Raw genomic sequence first — 7,339 nt, 5'->3', positions numbered from 1 at the left:
CCTACTAATAATGTGTATTAGAAAAAAAATAAAGTTACATGAGAAGTATAAACTTTAACAATAATTATCTGTTAACATAACAAGAATAAGAGTAAGCTTATCCTGACCTATCATGCATGTATGTCACCTTTATATTCATATGAAACATTTTGTATCTTGCTGTTCCTTTTGATTTGCTATCCTTTTTCAGTAATTTCTGCTCCTCCCTTGTAAAGTTTATTTTTTTCCCTACTTGTTTTTTTTCTAATTTCTTGAATTACTTTTAGCCTTTCACCTTTTCTTTTTTTTTTCCAGGTTTATTGAGATATAACTTACACATAACATTGTGTAAGTTTAAGATGTACAGCATTTTGCAAATCAATCAACGTGATACACCACATTAACAAAATAAAAGGGGGCAGCCCCAGTGGCTTAGCGGTTTAGCGCTGCCTGCGGCCTGGGGGTGTGATCCTGGAGACCAGGGATTGAGTCCTAGATCTGGCTCCCTGCATGGAACCTGCTTCTCCCTCTGCCTCTCTCTCTCTCTCTCTCACTCTCTCTCTCTCTCTCTGTGTGTGTGTGTGTGTGTGTCTCATGAATAAATAAATAAAATCTTTAAAAAAAAAGAATAAGAACCATTATCACCCTCTCAATATAAGCAGAAAGAGCATTTGACAAAATACAGCATCCATTCTTAATAGAAACCCTCAATAAAGTAGGAATAGATGGAACAAACATACCTCAACTTCATAAAGGCCATATATGAAGAACGCACAGCTAATATCATCCTCAATGGGGAAAAACTGAGAGCTTTTCCTCTATGATCAGGAACAAGACAGGGATGCCCATTCTCACCATTACTATTTAACGCAGTACTAGAAGTCGTAACCTCAGCAATCAGACAACAAAAAGAAATAAAAGGCATCTAAGTTGGCAAGGAAAAAGTCAAGCTTTCAATGTTTGCAGACAACATGATACTCTATGTAGAAAACCCAAGAGTCGGGATCCCTGGGTGGCGCAGTGGTTTGGCGCCTGCCTTTGGCCCAGGGCGCGATCCTGGAGACCCGGGATCGAATCCCACGTCGGGCTCCCGGTGCATGGAGCCTGCTTATCCCTCTACCTGTGTCTCTGCCTCTCTCTCTCTCTCTCTCTGTGTGACTATCATAAATTAAAAAAAGAAAAAAAAAAAAGAAAACCCAAGAGTCTCCACCAAAAAATTGCTAGAACTAATATATGAATTCAGCAAAGTTGCAAGATATAAAATCAATGTACAGAAATCTGTTGCATTTCTCTACACCAATAATGAAGCAATGGAAAAAGAAATCAAGGAATTGATCCCATTTACAATTGCACCCAAACCCATGAGATACCTAGAAGTAAACTTAACCAAAGAGGTAAAAGATCTGTACTCTGAAAACTAGAACACTTATGAAGAAAATAGAAGATGAAACAAAGAAATGGAAAAATATTCCATGGTCATGGATTGGAAGAACAAACATTGTTAAAATGTTTGTGCTACCCAAAGTAATCTACATATTTAATGCAATCCCTATCAAAATACCACCAGAATTTTTCATAGAGCTAAAATAAACAATCCTAAAATGTGTATGGAACCACAAAAGACCCTGAATAGCCAAAGCAATCCTGAAAAAGAAAAGAAAAGCTGGAGGCATCATGATTCCGAATTTCAAGCTATATTACGAAGCTATAGTGATCAAGATAGTACGTTACTGGCACAAAAACAGACACATAGATCAATGGAATAGAATAGAGAACCCAGGAATGGGCCCTCAACTCTATGGTCAACTAATCTTCAACAAAGCAAGAAAGAATATCCAATGGAAAAAAAAAAAGACTGTCTCTTCAACAAATGGTGTTGGGAAAACTGGACAGCAACATGCAGAAGAATGTAGCTGGACCATTTGCTTGCACCATACACAAAAATATATTCAAAATGGATAAAAGACCCAAATGTGAGACAGGAATCCATTAAAATCCTAGAGGAGAATACAGGCAGCAACCTCTTTGATCTTAGCCAGAGTAACTTCTTACTAGACTCTATGCTGGAGGCAAGGGAAACAAAAGCAAAAATGAGCAACTGGTACTTCAGCAAGATAAAAAGCTTCTGCAGTGCAAAGGAAACAATCAACAAAATTAAAAGGCAGCCTATGGAATGGGAGAAGATATTTGCAAATGACATATGTGATAAAAGGTTAGTATCCAAAATTTATGAAGAACTTATCAAACTTAACACCCAAAAAACAAATAATCCAGTTAAGAAATGGGCAGAAGACATGAATAGACATTTTTCTAAAGAAGAAATCCAGATGGCCAACAAGCACATGAAAAGATGCTCAGCATCACTCATCATCAGAGAAATGCAGATCAAAACCACAATGAGATACCACCTCACATCTGTTAGAACAGCTAAGATTAACAACACAAGAAACAATAGCTATTGGTGCAAATGTGGGGAAAGGGGAACCCTCTTGCACAGTTGGTGGGAATGCAAACTGGTGCAGCCACTCTGGAAACCAGTATGGAGGTTCCTCAAAAAAGTTAAAAACAGAAGTACCCTACAACCCAGCAATTGCACTACTAGGTATTTACCCAAAGGATACAAAAATGCAGATTCAAAGGGGCACATGCACCCCAATGTTTAAAAGCAGCATTATCAACAATAGCCAAACTATGGAAAGAGCGCAAATGTCCATCGAGTAATGAATGGATAAAGAAGATGTGAAATATATATACAATGGAATAGTACTCAGTTATCAAAAAGAATGAAATCTTGCCATTTTCAATGACATGGATGGAACTACAGGGTATTATGCTAAGCGGAATAAGTCAGAGAAAGACAAATACAATATGATTTAGGCACAGTTTTTGTCTCTAATTACTATGATAATGCATATTCCTGAGATTAAATAATTGATTAGCAATAAGCAATGAGGGGCACCTGGGTGGCTCAGTGGTTGAACATCCACCTTTGGCTCAGGTCATGATCCCAGAGTCCTGGGATCGAGTCGCTCATCGGGCTTCCTGTGGGGAGCCTGCTTCTCCCTCTGCCTATGTCTCTGCCTCTCTCTCTCTCTGTCTCTTGTGAATAAATAAATAAAATCTTGAAAACAAAAAAGAAATAAACAATGATAGGCACATCAATAATAGGCACTCACAATCTGAGTGGCACATGTCCAACTCTTGGTTTTGGCTCAGGTCATGATCTCAGGCTCATGAGATCAAGGTCTGTGTGGTGCTCAGTGTTCAGCATAGAGTCTTGCTTAAGTTTCTCTCTCCTCCCTCTGCCCCCCTCCCCACCCTCTCACTATCTCTCTCTAAAATAAATAAGTTTTTCAAAAAAGGAAAAAAAAAGAGACATAAGCAATGATAGCACAGTAATTATGAACCAGAAGAAGATGAGATGGTTCAATTTGATCCTTCTGGGTTTATCACTTGGAGTCTGTATTTGTTTTTAAATTTTAAAACAAAAAAACAAAAAAATAAAATAAAATTTAAAACAGTGAAGCAAAGTGCAAACTGTGGTATTTAACATTTTGTTAGTAAGTGAAAATATTAATTCCTACATGAAATATTTTAGTTATTTGAATCATGTTGTTAAAGTCGAACTGTATTTTATTTATTTATTTATTTATTTTTAAAATATTTTATTTATTCATGAAAGACAGAGAGAGAGAGAGAGAGAGAGAGAGAGAGGCAGGGACACAGGCAGAGGGAGAAGCAGGCTCCCTGCAAGGAGCCTGACGTGGGATTTGATTCTGGGTTTCTAGGATCATACCCTGGGCTGAAGGTGGTGCTAAACCAGTGAGCCACCCAGGCTGCCCGAACTGTATTCTTTTTAATCATTAGTTAAAATGAAAGAAAGACTCAAGTAAATCATGACATATTTTCTCAGAGACAGATGGGTATGCTAAAAAATGATGTACTCTAGCTGTCAGGTTCAGCACATAGGTGACTTCATCTGGGTTCCCCAGAGAAACAAAAATAGGATATACATTTTATTATAAGGAATTGTATTATGTGATTATGGAGGTTAAGAAGTCCCAAGACCTGCAGTTGGCCAGCTGGAGACCCAGAAGTACCAGTGGTATAGTTCCGGGCTGTCTTGAGGCCTAAGAACCAGGAGAGCTGATGGTGTGTTCCAGTCTGAGTCTGAGTTTGAAGATAGGAGAAGACTGACATCCCAGCTTAAAGATAGGCAGAGAAAAAATTCTCCTTACTCAGCCTTTTGTTCTATTCACACCTTCAATGGATTAGATATGGCCCACCCACATTAGGAAAGGCAATCTGCTTTACTCAGTCTACCAACTGAAATGCTAATCTCATCCAGAAATACTGTCACAGATACCCAAAAGAATATTTAACCGGGTATCTGGGCACCCAGTCAAATTAATACATACAATTAGCCACCAGAAGTGTAGGTTACTGGTTTGACCAGAGAACATTTCTTTATGCATCCCTTCTCTCTGCTCCATACATATTCCTTTTTTATGATTATTATTAACAAAACTCTGGCCTCCACCCACATACTTTAAAGTAGTTCAAATCATCGGCTGTGTCCAAGTTAGCACGGAAAATTTCTCATTATTGCCTCCTAAAGCAAAACGCCCACAGCCTCTGAGAACATTACTCTTGATGAACTCATCCTTAGCCACTGCAATTGTGAAAACACTCATTCATACATAAAGAGAAGACTTAATCAGAGCAAAAGCATGTACTTCGGTGCCCTACAAAAAATGTACTGTCTCAGTGCAAATGTGTTCAAGTAAATAATTGTAGCCTAGAGAACCCTTGTACTGAAGCTAAGAAATTGAGAAATAAATCAGACCATGTGTAAATTCTGTGACTTGAAGGACAAATATCATTTTTAGAATCAGAAGTTTGATATAAGACATTCTAATTATGTGACCTTGGCTATTTTATAGGATAAATCCTTCAGCCTAAAACCAGAGTATATAAAACTGGTATAACATGATTAGTTTATAGGATGGATGTCACAGTTATCCTGTATCTATATTAATACGGAGAGGGTCCTGCTGTATGCCTGGCTGAATAAGCATATTCCCTCTGGAGCATACAGAGTGAAGCCCATATGCTTCCTTGGGGAATTTCCTTTCCATTTATGAATGTTTCTTGGCTCTCAATAAACAACACAGGCTACATTTTGTTTGTGTATGTGTCTGACCTTACTAGCTTCTTTTTCTCTTTTTTTCATTTAGTTTTCTTGCTCTATCATTTATTGTAGTAGTATATGTTTACTTCAGTGGCATTTATTATAGTCTCTAACTTATAGATCTTTATATAGATCTTTCTCAAAGTCGTTGAAACCATAAAAAGCATCAGACTGTAGGTACTCATATCAAACCATAAATCTTTATTTTTTATTCCTAGGCAGATAGACTTCCAAATGATTCTAGATGACAGGTTGGTCTCTGAAATTATTAATCTACCCATTCTTTCACACATAGCTATTTGTATGAAACATAGTCTTTAAATAGACATGTTATCAATAGGTGCAACCTTTAAATGCATGAAGAAGCCATTGCAACGTGACTCTCTTTTTTGGATCTGTGATCTTATGATCTTTCAGACACCACTCTCCTCATCCAGAAAAGAATTGTTCACTTGCAAGAGGCCCTTGGGCATAACATGACATTTACGATACATAGAGTGCGCATTTTATGTTTATTTCTCATGTATTTCCTTTGGTTAAAAACTAATATGCAATCTACAACATCCAAATAAGTGATTTGACATATTTTATACAGCACATGTTCAAGTAATTAATTTTCTCATGGAAATGTCATACCATTTAACTCATAGTTATGAGCCAAATATTTGTGCAGTAGTTTGTAATGAATATATGCATAATCACAGATTGCCCTATTTTCTTTGTACTCAAATGTAATTTAAAGGGACAGAATCAGGGTGTAGCAGACTTCTCATTACTTAATGCTTGATGCATATTAGGTTCTCAATAATTCCTTGTTGGATGAGTAAATAATAAATGACTGACCATTTTGGCAGATTTTATCAAGCCCTATGAGTTTACAATCTTGGTTAGACTTATTGGAGCTTTATTACTAATGACTGACACAATTAACTGCGCATGATGGATTTTGAAAATACTTGGTTGCCAAAGAGTGCAGCCAAGGTAATTATTGATCTATATGAGCAAAAAAATGCCGTAGAAACCAGCATATACTCCTCAAGTAGGGAAAACCTGTATCAGATTATTTCCTGTTGCAGGTAACAGAAATAAGGCTTAAACCGGCTTAAAAATGTCAAAATGCCCAGTGGTAATGCAAGCTCAAGGCACCATTTGAGCAGCATTCTGCTTTCCTTCTTTCAGTTCTCTTAGCTCTGCCTTCCTTCATGTGTTTTTTGTTTGTTTTCTTTCTTGTCCTCAGTCTGACCTCTTTCATGGTTGCAAAGTGGCTGCCAGTACCAGCAAGCTCATCATGTTCAGTGGGAGATAACAAGAAAGCATCTCCCCAAACCATGGCCAAAAAGTCCTTTCCTACAGTGTGATCAGGTGGGTTAAGGTCACATGGGTGCAGTTGCTTGGGGAAGGCCATTCACTGATTGCCTTTAAACTTGGATTTCTGGACCAATCACTGGCTAATGTAGTACAATTGCCTTGAATAGCTGAGAGCAATCAAGACCTATTCCTGGAGCTAGGGAAGGGGTCTTGGGTCAGTTGGGCTCTGTGGAGGTGAGGAGGATGCTTGAACAGAATTGGGTTCTGTTCAGAAGGACAGAGGGAAACAGATACTGTGTATGTAAATAACAGTGTCTACCCCAATACAGCACTTCTTTTAGAAATTAGTATTATTATATTTCTTTATAGGTTCTTCTTTTATTAAAGACTTTATTTTTCTACAGCCGTTTTAGGTTCACAGCAAAATTGAGAAGAAGGTGCAGAGATTCCCCACATACCAACTGCCCCCACACCTGCCTAGTCACTTCCACTATCAACATTCCCCACCAGAGGGGTACATTTGTTACAATTGAGGAACCTACATTGACATGTCATTATCACCCAAAGTTCATAGTTTACATTAGAGTTCACTCTTGGTGTTCCACATTCTATGGGTTTGGACAAATATATCATGACATGTATCCATCATGATAGTATCATACAGAAGATCTTCACTGCCCTAAAAATCCTCTGTGCTCTACTTATTCATTTCAACCCCTGGAACACCCCTTTCTCAAAGAGGAATTAAAGTAGCCAATCAAAGACGAGCATTCCTCTATCTCCACAAAAATGAGGATTGATTCTCTCCTAAAGATATACTCATCAGTGAATTAAGGAATAAGGACAGAATGAGAAAATGTA

This window comes from Nyctereutes procyonoides, unplaced genomic scaffold (assembly GCF_905146905.1).
Source record: "Nyctereutes procyonoides isolate TBG_1078 unplaced genomic scaffold, NYPRO_anot_genome, whole genome shotgun sequence".
Taxonomy (NCBI): Eukaryota; Metazoa; Chordata; class Mammalia; order Carnivora; family Canidae; genus Nyctereutes; species Nyctereutes procyonoides.
The sequence above is the reverse complement of the archived record's forward strand: the minus strand, read 5'-3'. Positions refer to the sequence as shown.